Genomic DNA, 18442 nt, shown 5'->3' on the forward strand with positions numbered 1-18442 from the left:
ATAATGTAAGCACTGTATATGTGTTAGCTAAGAGTAATAATTAAAATAAAAATAAATTAAAATGACCCTGTTACTCAGCTCTTTAATTATAATAATACTAACATTGTCTTTGTAATAAGAAGGCTGATTTTTTTAGATGAAAGTTATAATCCATCAAGCATTGTGCCTATATTACATTTAATTCAGGCCTCACAAGGAAGCCATCCATGATGTCATTCCTGTTACCAATGACATCCATGATGTCATTCCTGTTACCCTTATTTTGCAGTTGGAGCCACCTAGGGTCACACTGGAGGGAGGGAAATGGTAGAGCCGAATGTGAAACTGGGCAGTGTGACTTCACAGCTTTTCCCTTTAGCCACGCTGCTGCGCTGTCTTTGTATAATTTTTCCTAATTGTAAAGCTAGTTCCTAAGATCCAATTAGTCATCCTGCAAACTTTCTACAGTCTCTAGGTAGCCTGAGAACCCAGGACAATGAACTCCCTATATAAGGTGTTCATATGCTTCCAATGGGCTGAGGCTACGTCTGTGGGCTTTGCTGGAAATCATATTCCAAAGATGCCCAAATAATTTTACTTTTATCTAGAGAGTTGCATTAAATATGCATATTCTGTCTTAATATTTTAAAACTTTCAGAAACAGCCCTATGGGGTAGGTCCCATTATTCGCACTTTACAGATGAAAACCTGAGGCTCAGAAAAACTAAATAACTTTTCCAAAGTCTTATAATTAGTATCAGAAATCACATGACTTCCGGCATAGTGTTCCATCCATTAGAGGTATGACAGAATTAGGGTTCAGATTTTTTTTTTCCCTTACCAGGCAATCCTCCAGGGTGTGTGGGCTGCCCTCATGTCATAGCAACAATTAATTATAAAGATGGACTTTGTACTGATAATCTCCTGGGTTTGTTTAAAAAGAAAAAGGCCTTGCTTAGTTTGTATTTTTCCTGTGTCTTTGAGAGAGAAATGGTTTGCTACAAGAGCTCCGACTACGATGCTGTGAAATTTACATGCTTGAAGTGAAATGACCTTTGAGTTCATGTTTTGCAACTGTGTTTCCCACCTCCTTGCAGGGTGATGAATCTGGACAGCTGCTTCTTGGGGGTGAGGTTAAGATGTAGATAATATGCCCCCCCTTCTAACCACTGGAGAGTAGTTCTGCAATGTGCAGAGAGACCCCCAGCCTCCTGGTCCATGGGTGACTTCTCAATGATCTGTTTGCACATTCTTTTCCTGCTTGGTAATTAGCACCAGCTGTCTCGACTTAAAAGGAAGGAATCCCTTTGAAATCCTCCCTAACCTCCGTGAAATGTGCTACTGAAATGTGCTAATTAGTAACTGGACTTAGGACAACACAGACATGTGTTTCCTGTAAGTACTGTAGAAGGAAGAGGAGGAGGAATCTGAACATCTGTTTAGTTGCACATGTGTGTGTGTGCGCGTGCTTTTCTAATTTCCAAACGAGAATTTTAATGAACATCTATTTGGCCAAATGTGACCGGAGCCAGTAGCGAAGGCCCAAGCCCCCATGCAGACTTCTGTCTCTTCGTTTGTACTCCCAGCTCAAACTTGTCAGGTTCCTTTGTGCAGAGAGCAGGGCCAGCGCAGTACTCCGCCTCTGCCTCAGCAAACTGACTTCCCTGTCCACGCCCCCTCGCTCTTCACCATGGTATCAGGAATCATAGAACCCCAGGGAAATACAAGAGAACTAACTCCTCTTCCTTTGGGGACCACTGTCCCAGAGTGAGCCGATAGCCAAGGGGCTCTGTAATAATTAGCACACCTGGAATTTGAGGAGAGAGCCTAGAAGCCATGTACCATCATGTTACTGCACTTTGCTAAAATGAAGACGCCACTGGTTTGCCAGTTTAAATTGTGATTATGCAAAAATCGGTGTCATAACAAATAATTATGAGCAGTAAGTTCCAAGGCTTCACACTAACTTGATGGTCCTGGGGTAAGAGCTGCTCATGTCATGGAAGAAAATCCAGATGATTTAATGGGAGTACTTGGGGATTTATTGATAGCGTGAAGGGAGCTGATGGAGGGCTTGGGAATAGAATGGGCAGCATCTCTCATTGCAATGGGTCATTCTCTTGGAGCAGTTGCTGCCATCACAGCACTGCTTCTTGGCACCCCAGAGGCTGCTGCTGCACTCGTCAGCACCCCAGTGGTTCTTGGAGTCTCACTGTACTGGCTCACCGTTTAGTCCCAGGGTGAGTGTTTGACAGGTTGTGCTTAGGTCACAATACTACCACTGGGCTGTAAGCTGGGATTGAGACAGTAATCAAAAGATCTTCCCTTTCCATGGGAAGTTCAGTTGGAATTTGTTGTTGTTGTTCCCATAATCACATACAGGGAAAGATAATGTCCCATGAGGATGTCAGGTCATTGATTCTTGGAAGCAAAATTTGATAAAGATCTACTATCTTCTACAGGGACTTACTGAAAGGGGATTCTGTTTGTCCAATGTCCATCAATTCTGGTTAGGTGTAACCATGTGTGGTCAATGCTATGAGATAACTACCTGCCATGTAGATCTGAACACCTGGTCCAGCTGGCCTTGCTCAGGGAAGTCGATCAATAACTGAGTTTTCTGCTGCACCCAAGGGGGTTACAAGGCTTGGAGGGGGAGCAAACCTTATTCCAAAGGCCTGTATCTCTTGTGCACTATGTCTAAGTTAGCTCTCTGATTAGATTACCTACGTAGCACTGACCCATGCACTTGACCCATTAATTCCCAAATTGTCTGTGGGCTCTTGGCCTTGGGCTTGGCTTCCTGGCTTCTCCAGGTCTGTGATTTCAGGCTATCTCCAGCTCAGTAGACCAGATAAGAACATCGGGATTCTATTTTTTTTTTCTCCCAGACGTTTGCTCTCCTAACTGCACTAGGCTTTGTTATTTGGACTCCTACAGCTATAACAGATATCAGCATTCTTTTTCTTTCCAGCTTCTGGATAGAGGCAAAGAGAAGAAGAGAGAATAAAAATATCACTGTGCGTTTCTTTTGAGGACAGAGAAGATTGACACATGTGATGTGAGCTCTCCAAACCCAATGCTGGCTCACTCCCCAGCTTCAAAACCCTTCATGATCTCTGCTGCCTCCAGAATTAAGTCAGATCAATAAGGAGACAAGCACTTTCCTGAACCCTGTGCCTCACATTATTTGCTAAGCTACTTTTAGCATCCCAAGCAAGCTGCGCTCTTTCACATCTGCATCCCTCACACACAGCAGGCCCACCTCTAATATTTGTAAGGCCCAGGGCTTGAGAACAAATGGAGGCCACAGGCCATGTTTCTAAATTCTTAAAATGTATGCATTAACTTAACTCACTGTACGTAAAACATGTTCTACCCTGCACTTTTGACAAAAATACCTTTATAACTCCCTGCAAAGCTAGGTATAGATTTAAAATGTTTGCACTCTTCAGAATTCCACATGACCATGCCAGAGCAGAGGGAGCACTCCCAGCACCCAGCCCCCCTGCCTTCTCTCCCCACCTCTGGTCTATCCTGCATGGCATGTGGGTATATGGATACCCCAGGCCGTATGTGCAGGCACCATCTACACTCATGCAAATGGCCTTTTTCGAGCAGCAAGCACACAAGCAGCTTGGTCTATCCTGGGGAGGATGAAAGAAGCCACACAGGTCCTGCAAGAGGGCCTGGAGATATTGGGGCAAGGACTTCTGGGGTCTTGGTTTCCAGAGCATGGTCTAGAATGGAAGGAGTGGGAACAGGTTCCGCCCTTGGCCCTACAGAACCCACACCCAGGGGAGAGGTACTAGAGCAGAAGTTCTATTGCTGGGCCTCAGGGCAGTACTGTCACACACGTTCCCCTCTGCCTAGGATGCCCTCCCTCTTACATTGTCTAATTCATCTGTCCAGTATCATCTCATATTCCTCCTCCTTCCTCCAAGAAGTCTTCTTAATTCTCTCAGGCTGGGTTACATGTTTCTCTTAAACTGGCGGTAACACACACTGTGATTTAATCTCTCAGCACCTCAATTTACTTCCAAGACTGCCACGAAGATGATAGAGTCAATACATGTAGAATTTTAGAGCAGTGCTTGATCAGAAATAAATGTTAACTATTGTAACTATTATTATATTCACATAGCACACTGTCCCTACTTCTACAGAAATATTTCACATTGTTTGGTCGTTAGGTGTTTTCTCACACCTCTCTCTTCCAGCAGATAACTTGTGTTTTGAAAGCAAGAACTTAATTTTATTTAATTTTGTATTCCTAACACAAACCCCAATATATGTAACATAGCAGGTACTCTATAAATGTAAATGGTGTAGATGAACTGCCTCCAGGGGAGTTGAAATTTACCACCAAAATGTTCATGCTGCAGCCTGTGATCACTGATAAGAAAAACACTGGAAGGCTAAACTCAACTTCTCAGATCCTTCTTTTTTTAAAAAAGATTTTATTGGAGAATTGGGGGAGGGGAACAGCGCTGGGAAATCAGGGGAAGGGGAACAAACAAGTTGCTGTCCTTTTGTTCTTCAGTCTAGTGTGGAGGACGTTGATTCACTGGCCCATGTTGGTATTATCATTGCGCTTTTCCTGGGTGAGGCAGATCGGTCACAGGCCTCTGGACGGCCACTCATGGTGGCTCTTGGCAGCACACCTCCTGCGGGCTGCTCATGCTGGCTGCTGGCCACACATGGTAGCTTATGGCAGCACACTGCAGCAGGGGCTGCAGCCTATGCGGTTGCCGGCAACTCACAGCAGCCCAGCTCCAGGTCGAGCTGTTGTTCACCATCTTAGCTGTAGAGGGCAGTGTCACTGGCCCTCATGTGGGATCTGAACCAGGGCCCTGCTGCTCAGGGCTGGTGTCCCAAGCCAGCTCTTAATCAACGCGCCACTCGGCCAGCCCTCTCAGATCCTTCTGTCATAGCGTGGTGTAGAGAAGACATATTCAAGTAGCAGTCCCACCAGGGATTAGATATGCTTGTACAAGACACTAACCCTAGGTCCCAGTAAAGATTTACAGTCCCAAACACCACATTATGTAACACTGTATTTGTCTTCATATGAGCCAAAGGATCTGCCGAGCATTCTGCCAAGGGATTTGAAACCACATGTTTCTTAGCATCCAGGATCTGGGGAGCATGTCCCTGTTTTCTTTAATTGGACCTGTTTGTTCTGATGACTTGCAGATAAGCAGAGCTCAGGAAATATGGTCAGGAAAGTCTTTAATGATGTTTGCTTGATTACAATTATGAAACGTCTCTGCAGAGTCTTCTCTGTCATTTATTCAAGTGGTTGCTAAGTAATTTCCGATGCGGTCCCACAATTTAATGAATGGACCTGGCTGCTGGTTAGTCAGAAAACTGGTCTGTTCACCATTCATTCGTTCATTCATTCACTCATTCAGTCATCTGGGTTGCCCTGAACTGTGATTGGATGTAGCACGATGCTTTGCACAAAGCCCAAGATACAAGAAGTAAAAGAAAATAGAACATCCTCCTAAGTGAATTCACTTTTTCCTTCTTTCAATTTTCTGTTTACTCATGTAGCCATTGCATGTAATGAAAGCAAAATTTTTTAGTGCTTAAAACACTGCAAAAGGAGTTTTCAGAATTAATTAAAATAAAAACTAAGCATCTAAAGACAATATGAAATTTTCTTTCTCTCATCAAATAAGTAGAATTTATAATAAAATAATTATTTTTATTATGACAAACATCTACCTAGTGCTTGTAATGTGCAGGCACTGAGTACTTTGTGTGTATTAACTGATTCGATTCTCACAACGATCCTATGAGGTAGGGGCTATCATTGTCCTTATTTTACAAATGAGAAAACCAAGGCATAAAGAATGAGGGACTTAGAGTAAGGTTATAGAGTAAGTGGGAAGGCCAGGATCCAAACCTTGGCCATCTGTTTCTAGAGTCTGGTAGCTTCACCACTATGCTCCGTGATGTAAATATTTAAAATCATTTTTCAATTAGAAAGGCTCTTTGAGCTACAGAATAAGAGAATGAAATCTAAAAGGAATAATTAATATTAATATAAACATTGTGGTACCTAGTTTCAGTTTCATGCACATTAAAATTTTTATTTTGGGGCAGTTTGGTCTTGCTATAGTGAAATAATACACTGATGATCATGACACGGGTTTCTGGAATTGTACCTCAATATATTGAGCATCTGGCATTTTGGCCTTTTTAGGATTTGGAAGTGACCTCCCTAAAGAGGACTTTTCTGAATGAAATGAAATGGATTGAAGTTGAATGAAATGCAGGGTGAGGTGTGCTCTGTGCCCCTGGGAAGCATATTACTCTGACAATGAGATCTTATTTCCATGGCAACAGGTCAGGGCATTGATTTTCACAGGGATGACATGATGACAAAATTTTGATTCAAGGTTTGCAGTACATTCTTCCCTTCTTTGGATTCCTCACTTCCTGGATATATTCCCTCTTGCATCTTGTCTTATCACAAGTTAATGATAATTAGATGTCACAGGAGGAACACAAATGTTTAGCATCCAGTGAATCTTTCTAGAACCTGGTAAAAGGAAATAGTATTGCTCTCTTGACTTTCCCAAAGGGTGCCTCACAAGGTTTTAAGAGACTTCTTCTGTTACAGATTATCATTATCCTTATGCCTGGCATGAGGGTGCGTGGTTCAATGGAAAAATAAAAATAAAATAGAATGGTAATTCTTCTCTCTCCCTCATTTGTACCTTGTGCTTAGGCCTGAGATGATTAAAAACAACACACACACACAAAAAGGTGGAGTGGGCATGTAATGGAGGAAAGGAAAAAATGAGGAGCTGCCTGTGTTGTGATGGTTGTGATGGGACAGCTCAGAAACTGAGTCAGCTTCTTCATATTTCTCAAGGTCCATGAAATCCAATATGTTCAGTCTTTGCCTTTCTTGAAGAAAAAAAATCATTTAGTGATACTTTAGAAAGAGAGGGTATGTTCATTTGAAAATAGAAGAGATACAGATATTATCTCTTGGGTCAACCTATCTGTTAAAGGAAATGATCATTATAATAGAGAACACTTTTATAGATTTAGTATGTGTCAAGAACTATTCTAAATGCTATACTCATGTAATCTCCACAGAAATGGAGGTGAACTATACTATGATATTTACAGCTGTTTTGCAGTTGAAATAAAGAGATGTAAAATAATTTTCCCAAAGCTTCAAAACTATTAATGGTAGAGGCAGTTTTCAAACCCAGATCTTCTGCTATCAGACTTATATAGTTAACCTCTGTTCTACACAGTCTCCTAAAGCTTCATGTGTAATACTGGTGTGATACTTAAACATTTCTAAATCTTTGATCCCTATTCTCATTTATTAGATTTGACAGCACCATTTAGACCTTCAACTTCATGTCAAAATAAAGAGCTTTTTTGTTCCTTTTTGTTTGTGTGTACGTATGTGCATGTGTGTGTAAGTTAAAGAAAATCTAAAATATTTTTCAACATAATTTTGCGATCTCTTCAGAGATAATGATGGACAATTTGGGATGTCACAAGAACAAGTTTAGGAATCATATAATTTCTTTTGCACACTTTCATTAACTTTTAGTTGAAAGGAAAAGCATCTGGAAACCGCTGATTAAAATAATTATTTAATTGTTTTTCTCTAAAGTTTCCTATAACTTTTCCTTAGTACCTCTATTCCAAACCTGAGTGTGTGATATTGAGATATAGCTAAAATATTTAGCGATGACATAATAGTTTGTTAAGTCACTCAAGTTCTTTTAGGACAATAATCATTAATACTTTGGTTTGTATTTGGTTCAAGGCTCAGAAAAATAGTGATATTTATACCAATTAGGAGTTCATATTTAAGTTCCAATTACTGCTGAATTTTTGCTTAATTTCTGGTGAGTAAAGTCATATATATCAATCTGATATAATTTAACTCACAACATAACCAAATCCTCATCAGAAAAAAGAGTTTTACCAATATAGTCATAAAATATTACAATATCATCATAATCTCATACTTTTCACAATATCATCAATGACCATTTATTAGATTTCCATTTAACATATGACACTGAATTAAGTTACTGCCATTCTTTATAGTTTGGGGGTGATAACAATTAGAGTAAAATACTTGAATCCGTTTTTTAAACTGTGTACCTGTGGAGATATTTAATAACTATATTTGGGGTAGTTTTTATTTTAGAGGCCAGGAGTCATTTAGCATTTTGTTAAGATTTCCATTACCATAAACTCTGAGCGTGGCACCCAAATGCTAAATGATCGACAGTGTTTCTGTACCCTCTAGTGGTCTGAGGCAGAACTGAAATGACCAACATGAAAAGCTCCCTGGACAAAATAGTCTGAGAATCCTGAGGTCTGGACAGGAGTCCCAGGCAACAGTAAGAAGAGATTTAAGGCCAGGCCTCTAGAGTGGGGCAGTGTGAGTGTGAATTTTCATCTCTAAGCTGGTTTTACAGGCATGACAGGGGGTGGTCGTGGCTTTAAAAAACAACAACAAAAAGTCCCCTTTAAATTTCTTACTTCTCCTGGGATGTTGGAGTTGTATGCGGAAACAAATGCTCTCTATTTGTCAGGGTTTTTGTCAGTGATACCATTGATATTTGGGGCTCCATAATTCTTTGTTGTGCCATACCCTCCCCCTCACTGTAAGATATTTGGCAGCATCCCTGGCTTTTTACCTGCTAGATGCTAGTAGTACCCTCCCCGCCTCCCCCATCATCCTCAGCTGTGATAACCAAAACCATCTCCAGCATTGCCAAATGTCCTGGGGGGGGGGGGCGTTTGTTCGTGTATTTCTCACAGTTGAAAACCATCTTAATGGTTCCTATTAGGTAAGTAATGGTTCCTATTAGGTAAGTTGGAAATATTTTGCTGGTCAAAAGAAATATGTTATTGAATATTAATACATATCATGCTCTATACCTGCATTATTTAATTTAATTTAGATTAATTTAATTCTATAAGAACCCTCAAAAGTAAGTCCTGCACTGCTGTTATCCCCATTTTACAGATGAAGAAACTAAGACTTAGAGGAGTGGAGTAGCTCTTATGACATCACATAGGCAAGTGGTAGAAACCGACACTAAAATCCAGCTAGTCTGGCTCTGGAATCTGCATTTGAAAACATTCTACTCCAAAAGCGTCACTCTTCATTAAGCCCCAAAATGGAGTGGAAACAGAATTACTGATTTACAAGCAATACTACTGTACAGATGCCAATTTATGGTAATTTTCTGAACTGACAGAACAGAAGGGAAAGATAGTGTCTTGAGATTGTCAGAAGAAGATTCATTTATTTATTGAGTGCCCAGCTTCTATACAGATACAGAAATGTGTAAAACAAAGCCCCTACCCTCTGAAGCTTGCTTACACTGCTGTAAGCAATCAGCAAATAAACAAAAAGGTATCTAATATTTCATATTGTGATATGCTATGGAGAAAGTAAAAACTGTTAAAGGGGCTAGAGAGGGCCTGCTGTTTTATCTAGGAATGGTGGTCAGTGAGGGCCTCTCTGATATGGTGTCGTCTGAGCAGACCATGGAGGGATGAGAGAGTGATCCAAGTAGAGATGTGGTGGGGATGTGTTCTGGGCAATGAGAACAGAGAACGCAAAGGTCCCAGGGTAGGAGCACACTCGAGGTGGAAGGGGGCTTGCTGGTGTGGAAAGGAAACAGCAAGGAGTAGATGGAGCTGGAGCTGAGGGAGGGAGGGAGAGAAGAAGTAGATGAGACAGCAGGTAGGAAACAGTGGGGAAGGGCCCAAGAGCCTGCCAGATTTAGTAGGTCCTTGTAGGGACTTCTCAGGTTTTACTCTGAGTGAGACGAAAATTAATTAAAAGAGAAGTGCCATGACCTGATATAATTTTTCAAAGGATTATGGCAATCTTCCTGTTTGGAGAAGCAGTTTATCATTCTGGTTGAGGCCACTAAGTTCTGGAATCAAACTGACCTCATTTCAAAGGATGTCTCAGAATTCACTCCTTGTGGGCTTTGGGGCAAGCAGTTTAACTTATCTGTGCCTCTGTATTCTTACCTGGAGAAAAGAGGTGGTAACCTAGCTAACAGAATTTACATGCCGTTAGACATAAGGTGTACAATGATTTTATATACCAGTAAGAAATGCAAAACAAAACAAAACACTGCTATGCATGTATGAGTCAGTCAAACCAAGCTTTCCAAGTTTGGAAATGTGTTTAAACTATTTTGGGGACTTAATTATTTGTCCTACCTTCATTTGCATTGCTTGGCATGTAATAGGCAATTATTTTGCATAAATCCCAGGAATGAAATGAAGCACAACTTCATTTATTTGTTGGTCGCTTTATTTCTTCAGGTCCCACAAAACATTTGGTTATAGCTTTGTAAGAAAATATGAAATCAGGGTTTTTCCTTCCTGTGATGAATATTTACTTTACTAATACTAAAGTTAATCCACTTCCTTGCTCAGTTTTTATGCCTTTCTGCTTGTAAAGGAATCCTTAAATACTGAGTCATGGTGTAAAAGATTTTAAAACAGCAATTAAACCTAACACTTGCAGCGCCAGTAATGTGCATAAGTCAACTGAAGTGACAGTAATATGAGTTTACACATTCACAGACAATGATAGAATTACATCATGTCTGCCCTCGGGTTTATGGTGATTGTTAAGGTGACATCAGCCCTGTGTTAAAATATTTTATGTGTGTGTGAGTGTGTGACCTACCTATATGTGTGATATCTATGTGCTATGTATATGATACATGTGTATTATATATATGTGTGTGTGTGCATTAAATTTAAATATATATAAAATCTGTCTGCATGTGTGTTTCTTTTAGAATTGATGGAATGGGTGATAGTACCTGCCCTGTAAAGTATAATTAGCGTGGGAAGTTCCTAGCACCTAGTGAGCTCTCGATAACTGTTAGTTATCATTCACATCTCCATGAAGACTTTATTTTACATGACCCCATCTCTTTTTATAAGATTCTTTAAATTAATTTTATTTCCTTTGTTTTTCCTGAATCCAAAACTTTCAATTCTAATTACGCAGGTGGCTTTCTCTCTTTCTGTACTTTCTACTCTCAGAAGGAAATAAAATTACAAGCCTCTAACTCCCTAACCATTCTTTTTCCTAAGTCATTAATCAGTGGCTTATGTTAAGAAAAAACAAAATTGCCCCAGGTCCCTGGAGACCCTTTCTATGGCATAATAGATTCTTCCTTTTATTTCCTATCCCCTGAGTAGCTTTTAACTCAAGATAGATATTTGCCTTGCCATTTCTTTTTATTCCTTTGATGATTTGAGAGCTGAGGGAATAGGATCATTTTGTCTTATCTCTTCCCTGCTTATTAGTCAGCCTGTTCTAATAAAATGTTGGTTGGTCCACCCTTCTCAGAGAATGTCATGGTTAACCGATAAGCTCCATATCCAGGTTCATCGTGATAGTCATCATGCCAAATGAGATCGTTTAGACCAAGGCTGAAGGTAGGAACACTGCTGACTGTTGTTTACTCCCAGCCTTTTTACATCTTCCTGGAATGAGGTGCTCCTTGACCACCTGCCTCATCACATTTGAACAAGAATGGAAATAGATGGGGTAGGGAGCCAACAGATCAAAGGTCTAGGAAGAGGTCATCTCAGGGGTCAGCCTGCTCTCTGCCCTCACTGCTCAGCTGTATTGGAATCTCAGGCACGGGCAAAGACGCTGGTGACTGTTCACAGCTTCTCAAATCCTTAGGCTAAATCGCTTCTGGGTTGTTCCAAGTAGGTGGTCTGTTCAGAACAACAGGCTGCGTACATGTCAGAGAAGGGGAAGGTGGCCATTTGTGAGGAAAGGTGGGCCATGAAAAAGGCCTTTATCCTTTAGTTGACCCCACTTAATCTGGGTAGATGTAATAAAGCTGATGATTGGGTCTCCTTAAAATTGTTCATGTAATTTAGGTAATCTTTCTCAACTACACATTCTTGATCATTAAAAGTGCTCTAAGCAGTTTTATTCACTTGTAGTGACACCTGGTTTGGAATCTGTGAAGAGGTTGGTGTCTGGATATTTGCCCCAAAGGTCACTTCAAGTCAAATTAATTCTCCCTGAAGTTGCAAAACAACCTGACATGTTGACCCTTCCATGTTTTTGTCTGTTAGCTCCCAGCTGACTGTCTCAGTTGAATGTGTTTTAGTTCGCATATTAATATTTCTTTGTTTTATTTACAAACACATATAAAAATGAACCCTGAGGTATTTTAACAGTCCATTCCCATTTGGAGTATCTAGCGATTTGCTTTTCCTTAAAAAAATACATATTTTTCAATGATTTAAAAACCCAAGCACCTGTGGGCTTTCACAGGCTTTCCTCGTTGGCGTGTTTCAGATAAAGAAAATGTTTGTGAAAAGAGAGAAATCGGTCTTTGTGATTTGTGCCTGTGCATTGATCTTATCCAGCAAGGGCCTGTCTTCAGCTGAGAAATACACAGTCTAGACAGGAAGAGGGAAGTGGCTGGGTATCAGGGAACTACAGGCAGAGCAGAGCTCCCTGTGGCTTTATGGATTTAATCTCTGGACAACCACACACTATGGGTCTTGGCATTTGAAAAGGATTAGTAAAGCTGAGGGAGCTAAATAAATATTAATGATCACATACAAACACATGATTAAAAGTCAAACAACTTGTCCTTGTGAAGCGTCTGCTATAAGCAAAACATTCTCCCTGGAAGGAAAGAAGGTTGACACTAGGGCTTCTCATGAGGGGTCTTATGAGTCTCATCTTATTGTCTATCAAATAAAGTTAGAATTGGACTGAAAGAGTCTTATGGTATTTGGAGACTCTAGCCTAATCACCTACCTGATGCTATAACCCCTTGCTACTGAAGCATCTGCAGTTTTATTTGAGGAGAATATTCTGGGAAATATTCGATTGATGGAGACTTTGGGAGGATCTGGTTTTGGGTAGCCAACCTAAAACGAATTTACCAAAAATAATTTTGACCACCTATTGTTTGCCTGTTTTTCTAATTGTTGAGGATGATAACGTTATTAAAAGTGTGATAAATTGCATCATTGGTCCCAATTTTTTCACCTTGTCCATATCCATACTCTTTGCCGGGTGACTTTGAAGTTCATCCGACTAAAGGGATAGGGACATGTTTAGTAATCAGCTGGTCCTGATTTACTCAGGACTTTCTTGGTTCTAAAATGAAAATTTCTGAATCCTGAAAAGCCCCTTAGTATAAGCAACCTGGGATTATTGATCACCCTTAGTGAAGTACATATTTTTACATCTCTTTTTGGGGGACTTGGTCATGTGACTTGCTTGGCCAATTGAATGAAATAGAAATGGCAGTCTGTCAGTTCTGAACCTAAAGCATTAATAAAGTTTGCTTGTTTGTGCTGTCTGTCCTTCTGCCATCACCATGAGAAGAACATGTCCTGATTATCCCATTCATTCAAGGAGGATCAGGGGTGTGTGGAGCACAGCCGAGCTTAGCAGCCCAGCCAAGCCCTGTTTATATCAGCAGATCCTGGCAAAGCTATATTTGCGTGAGTGATAATAAATGGTCGTTATTTTAAAGCACTGATTTTATCATGCTTTATTAGAACATAATAACTTACACAAACCTGCATAGTTAACCCAAATAAATCAATTCTGTTAGTACCAGGCAGTGGGCTAAAAGTTTTACATAGATTATCTCCTGCTACCATGCCCTGAAGTAATAATGGTTATTTTACAGTTGAGAAAACTGATACATAGAAAGATGGAGTAAGTGCCCAAGGTAAGTAATGGAGCTGACTCCAAACCTGAGTCTAAAGTAATCCAATATCTTGAAGCTCTTGAAAGTTGTCAACTAATACAAGCTCATTGTGAAAGATTCAAGCAAATCAGAAACATACATAGGAAAAGGTAATGTGTCTTCCCCTTCCCTCCCTGCCTCTGCCATTTCTCATTTTTCTATAATCCTTCCTCTCTGAGGTAATCACTATTAATCTTTTGGCATGGATCTTTCCAGATGACTTTCTATGCATTTTATAAAGATGGTTTTACATTAAAAAACGTCATATAAATGGAAATATGTTGTTCTGCAATTTTCCCCTTGAATGACTTGGATATTTTTCAGAGGTACTTTATGCTTTTTTTTTAACAGCCGCCTATCACTCCATAGTATGGTAGTATCGTAATTTTTTTCCTTAACAATAATCATTTCAACTGATTCTAGTTTTTCACTCTTCCAAACAATTACTTCATGAACTTTCTTTTTATATATCATGGTGCATATCTGTGAGTATTTCTATAGAAAAATCCTAGAAATCACTTCTATTCACAGCCAATTACACATCAGTGGGCTCTGTGGGCCCCTTATTCCATGGGTGGACAAGGGCCAAGGTCACAGAGGACCTCCCTTGGCTGGGTCTGAGGACAGCACTGCGCTCACTCGCAGTGTTTGAGGGTCCTGGTTGTTTCACTTTATCAAGACTTGATATTGTTAGTCCTCTTTATTTGAGCCATTCTGCTGGGTATATAGTGGTATTTCATTATGGATTGAACTAACGATCAATGAGGTAGAACATTTTTTTCTTTGCCATTTGGATATGCTCTCTTGTGAAATGTCTGTTCAATTGTTCCCCGCAAGTTTCTATTAGGTAAATTGGTCACTATTATTATTCCCACTTTATGATAGGGGCTTTGAAACACAGAGTGGTTAAATAATTTGCCCAAGGTGCCATAACGAAAAAGTGAAACAGCTAGGATTTGAATTCGGTACATCTGACTTTCTAGTCCCTTTTCCTAATGCATTCAGATGGTCGGGTGACAAACCCAAACTGGATTTTTGCATCTGTTATGGCTTATTGATATAAAGTGTGGGCTCCCCCTAGCTGAGAAAAAGTTGTATTCAAGACGCCTATGTGGAGACTACTTAGACCGGCTTAAAACAACACACATTTACCTTTTTACAGTTCTGAAAGTCAGAAGTCCAAAATGGGTTTTATGAGGCTGAAACCAAGATGCTTTCCATGGAAGCTCTAAGGAGAATCTCTTTCCTTATCTTTTCCACCTTGCACTTTGCTGCATTCCTTGACTCAGGGCCCTTTGCTCCATCTTTAAGATCAGAATTTTCAAATCTCTCCCTGCTTCTTCATATCACCATCTCCTCTGCAGTCAAATCTCCCTCTGCCTCCTTCTTAGAAAGACATTTGTGATTGCATTTAGGGTCCACCCAGACAAACCAGGATACTCTTTCCATCTCAAGATCCTTAAGTAAATCACCTCAAAAGAGACACTTTTCCCAAATGAAGTAATATTTACAGGTTCCGGGATTAGGACCTAGATATACTTGGGGGTCATTATGAGCTGACCATATCCCTCCAACATTTTGATTCAATATGTGTATGTCATGTGTTTTTCCCTGTGAAGGTTTGTCCTTGAAAATAAAGTGATCCATTGCCTGATCCGCTTATGCTGAATATCAGTCAAACCATTCAGAAAATACCTTCTCAGAAATGTCTGTCTTTGTGGTTCCCTGAACCATTTACCCCCTTAGGATCTGTGAAAGTTGTTCTAGGCAGGCATGAAGAGTGGTTAGCATTTATGTTTCACCTCAGATATAAATTCTTTAGATGATTCATGGGGTTTCTTACTGTGAAATCACCTTTCTTAGAAGCTTCCTTTTCTAGGAACCTGATATGTTTTCAAATTTTCTATTAAAAAAAAATGCCTTCCTGCGCCACTTCTGTTATGCACATGTAGCAGTTCTGGTCAGGAGTGACAGGAAGTGCACTTCCGTGCTAGGGCTGGCTGACCCCGGAACACCTGTTGTGTTAGTAATGAACATGAGACGGCGCACATGTGCTGCCCCTGCCCCCCGGCTGCCAGATGGAAGGCTCAGCTGCTCCTCAGACCTGGGATCTTCATGGCTTTATCCAGAGGCCTGGAGTTCCCTCTCATCCTGCTTTTCATCTTCCACATGATTCACATTGTGTGAGGCTTTAACTCTAGGTTCCCGGGAGAGTGTTTTTATTCTGTAGCCATTTGTTGTGGGCTCATTTAACACGTATTTGTCAAGTGCCTGCTATGTACCTGGAGGTTTGCTGAGTGCTGGGGATTTAAGGATGAGGTAAGCACAGATATCAAGTTGTTTCATCAAGATCTGATAATGTTGCATTTTAGTTTTTTTTAGTGGCAAGTGATGGAAGTCAAATTCACACTGACTTCAACATGAAAGAGAATGTATGTATTTATTTATATAATGGAACAATCCAGGGATAGTACTGCATATTAGTCAGCCTTCAAACAGAGAAGAGTTCAATTAATTGAAAGTGTAGCACCTGAGCAGCTGCTACCAAATCTCGATCCAATGTCGTGTGCCACTGACACCCACCTGCCCACCTGCCATGCACTCCCAATTCCTTTTGTCCAATTTCTATCATGGTTAAGTGTCTCTATGGAACAAAAGATGACATCTTCCTAAGTTTACTATGGGAACGCTCAAGAATCAGCTGAATCTGAACCTTCTTAAGGAATAACAAAGCCCCCAGAATAAGATTGCAGTTGTTGGGGTTGGTGCTGTTGGCATGGCCTGTGCCATCAGGATCTTAATGAAGGGCTTGGCAGATGAACTTACTCTTGTTGATGTCATGGAAGACAAACTGAAGAGAGACATGATGGATCTCTAACATGGTAGCCTTTTCCTTAGCACACCACAAGTTGTCTCTGGAAAAGACTGTAACATGACTGCAGACTCCAAGCTGGTTATTATCACAGTTGGTACATGTCAACAAAAGGGAGAAAGCCTTCTTAATTTGGTCCAGCAAAATGTGAACATCTTTAAATTCATCATTCGTAACATAAAAAATACACCTCCACTCCCCTTTCCCCCACCCCCACCCCCCATTGCAAATCTCTTACTGTTTCCAATCCAGTGGATATCTTGACCTATGTGGCTTGGTAGATAAGTGGCTTTCCCAAAATCCATTGGTTGTGATCTGGATTCAGCCTGGTTCCATTATCTAATGGGGGGAAGGCTGGGAGTTCACTCATTACACTGTCATGGGTGGGCCCTTGGGAAACATGGAGACTGGTGTGCTTGTATGGAGTGGAGTGAATGTTGCTTGCATCTCCCTGAAGACTCTGCACCCTGATTTAGGCACTGATGCAGATAAGGGACAGTGGAAAGAGGTTCACAAACTGATGATTGACAGTGTTTATGAGGTGATCAAATGGAAAGGCTACATATCTTGGGCCATTGGACTATCCGTGGCAGATTTGGCAGAAAATATAATGAAGAATCTAAGTCAGGTACATCCAATTTCCACCATGATTAAGGGTCTTTATGGAATAAAAGGTGACATCGTCCTTAGTGTTCCTTGAATCTTGGGACAGAATAAAATCTCAGATGCTGTGCAGGTGACTCTGACACCTGAAGAAGAGGCCCGTTGGAAGAAGAGTGCTATATCCAGATGCTAAATATTCCTTACGTCATGTAGTCCTAAACTGGTTGGTGTGAAATAGTTTCATTCCTCAAAGGCACCACTGCTAATGTTGCACATGTCATAGTTGCCCTTCAAACTAGGTGTGTGTTTACTATGTTGTATAACTTCTGGTTCCTTTACCCAACATGCTTATTCCAACTTTTTTTTTCTCCAATCAATCACATCCTGAGATCCAATGTACAAACCCAACGGTGTGTTAAATGCATAACTATCATAAAGGGTCTCATTTTGTGTACTCTGTGTATCAGGGTAGTGTACATTGTCATATAATGTAAAAAGGAAAGTCTACATATAAATAATGTAGCCAACTCTCCAAGTGTTACACCAATTAAAACACCAAATAAACCTTAAACAGTAGAAAAAAAAAGTGTGCACATGCACAAATATACACTAAGGGATTTATTACAAGAATTTGATCTATGCAATTGTAAAGCCTAGCTAACTAGTTTTCTATAAGGCTGCGGTTTTAGTTTTTGATGCGAGAGCTTGAAGACCTCAGGGCTAGCTGTCAGGTAGAGAAGCTGGATGTAAAGTGGGAAAGAGCAAGGGCGAAGTGACACTGTAAACATAAGCTGAAACCTATGGGGACGGACTGGAACCCTTGTCAGTCTTTTACCACCTCTGGGCCATATCGGTTCTTGTGGGGATCCCATAGGTAGAGGGAAGCTGGTACCCTTTGTCATGGAGCTAAATATGCATGTGCTCCAGTAGTTGGAGATGCTGTAAGAGAATCTGAGGGAAGATGGAGCAGATGGAAACCTGGCTGCTGCCCCACAAAAACAAAGGCAAGTTTGTAGATGATTGACACGTTGCTTGTGCTGCTGCTGTAGCTGGTGCCTCTGCCTGACCCTTTCAGTGGTAAAAACAATATGGCTGCCTTCACTTCTACCTTTTGAATCCCATGCAGAATGTCTTTTGTGTTCCACTCTATCCAGAAATATATAGCAAAGAGAATTTGGGGAGGTGTAATACAACTAGCCAAGTTGAC

The 18442-nt window shown here is 40.6% G+C and overlaps 1 pseudogene; it reads left to right on the forward strand.

Annotated features, from left to right (window-relative positions):
- Positions 1-16440: 16440 nt before the first annotated feature.
- LOC109392789 (L-lactate dehydrogenase A chain-like) lies at positions 16441-17428 on the forward strand (annotated as a pseudogene).
- Positions 17429-18442: the final 1014 nt, after the last annotated feature.

This window comes from Hipposideros armiger, unplaced genomic scaffold, assembly GCF_001890085.2.
Source record: "Hipposideros armiger isolate ML-2016 unplaced genomic scaffold, ASM189008v1 scaffold_348, whole genome shotgun sequence".
Lineage (NCBI taxonomy): Eukaryota > Metazoa > Chordata > Mammalia > Chiroptera > Hipposideridae > Hipposideros > Hipposideros armiger.